The sequence below is a fragment of the Arachis ipaensis genome, chromosome B02 (assembly GCF_000816755.2).
Source record: "Arachis ipaensis cultivar K30076 chromosome B02, Araip1.1, whole genome shotgun sequence".
NCBI lineage: Eukaryota > Viridiplantae > Streptophyta > Magnoliopsida > Fabales > Fabaceae > Arachis > Arachis ipaensis.
The window spans coordinates 6,124,643-6,126,690 of NC_029786.2; positions in this window are offsets into that span (position 1 = coordinate 6,124,643).

Here is a 2,048-nt window from a genome sequence, read left to right on the forward strand (position 1 = left end):
ATATAATTTTTAGTTACATATGTAAATTATAAAATATAAAATTATTTTATTTTATTTTATAATACTTTTGACAAATAATTAGATTGTTTCGTTCTTATATTGAGAAAGATAAAGAAAATTTATCACACAAAAATTATTTTAATCTATTGTTTGAGTTGGTTATTATCTTAGTTATTATCGTTCTTATATTTGGATTTAACATTCACATCTCATCCTCCATGGTTCAGGTTCACAGTTCAGCGTACATTGTTACAATGTCCTTCCACCAAAAGAGATAAACACATCAACTACGATTTACAATTTCGGGTATAGTGTTTACGAAATTTGGTTCTCCAGCTCCTGGACCACGGTTCACCGTTTTTACGGTTGCGAGTTTCTGGGTTCGGCTTGCAAGGTTCAGGTTCTAGAATTAATGTTGCTGTGTACTATCCCAAAAAGGAATAACCAAATCAACTGACTTTTTACGATTCAGGATTTGTCTTCTAGAAATTTGTCTATATCGTTTAATCTTTCGCGAGTATACGAATTGTGTTTTGTGAATTAGGGTTATGATTTTCGTTCTTTGGGTCTTCCAGGTTTGGGATTCAGGGTTCATGGTTCATGTTTCTTGGCTCAAGTTTAGGTTTCAGCGTTTACGCTTTCGTGTTTACGGTTATAATGTTACGGTTTAGTGTGACAATTTAATTTCAACACTACGAATTAACAACTCATTTACATTATTCATGAATCTCATCTTCATTTTGTCTCGTCCTTATCCTTATTTCTTCCACTGTTTCATAACTTCCACTTAGAGTACATTGAAGACCAACTGTTTTCTTATTTTACTCTACGCATCAACAATTCTATTTTCACATCAGAGGCGTATCTACATCCACTCTAGCCAAGGTAACTTTTTCTTTTTGCCTTCTTTTAATTAACAGTAAAATTTAGAAAAAAAATAAGTCACCAAAACACAACACATTGGACTAAAGGTTTTGCATTCAGTAATTATAGCGTCAATCAGTGATGGGCACCGAAAAATTTAGACTCCGAAATAAAAAGTAGTATATGAAAATATTAAAATAATTTATGTTTCTAAACCCTAAATTCCCAATCTTAACTTCTATTTCTTAGACCTTAAATCTCAAAATTCAAACTCTAAACTCTAAATTCTAAACTCTAAAATATATTACCTTTAAAAGAATTTTTCATTACAATTTTTTGACAATATAGACTGGTCATACCTCTATTATTAATAAAACCGTGTCTAATCACATATTAAATATTTGTTAAATCACATTTATCATATTAAATTAATAATATTTTTTTTGCCTCATATATATACATATTTGGTGAAAACTCAGGTGAAGTCGACTTTATGTGAAGTTGATACTTAAGAGCCGTTGGATGAAAATTTAGTCAAATTAATCAAATCATCTAATGATTCTCAAATATCAACTTCACGTGAAAGTCGACGTCATCCGAGTTTCCACCCACATATTTTGGTCCATTTGGTCATAAGCTCTTCAACTATATATTCTTCATAAAGCATCCTTTTTCCTGTCCATAAAACCGGATACATCACCCTAGGCCTTCATTTGATTACTTTTTTATTCTCGGGCCCATTCATTGCAAAGGTAATGGCATGCAGTGGTCCAAATATCTATTTGGGCATTGTCCAAAAAAAAATTTAAAACCAAACGGAGCCATATACCATTCCAGCTAAGAAGCTCTCGGCTCTCTGGTAGGTTTTGCATAATTTCACGCTGCTCCCACTCTCATGCCTCATAGACACGTGTTGCCACTACTTTCTTCTAATGAGAATATCTGTAAATCTTTAAATACTTGCATCTGTACATTATTATTTCCCTTATTGAATATATAAGACCTAATAAATTAAATAACTAGATAAATATAATTATGATTCACCAATAATATTCGAATTAAATACGAATAAGTGAATAACAGAGCACATACACGATAGTTTGTTTTGTTTACACCAAGTGATTATATTGAACAAGAAATGGGAATTATTTTTAATTTAAAAAAATCATAAAAAATCAATTAAT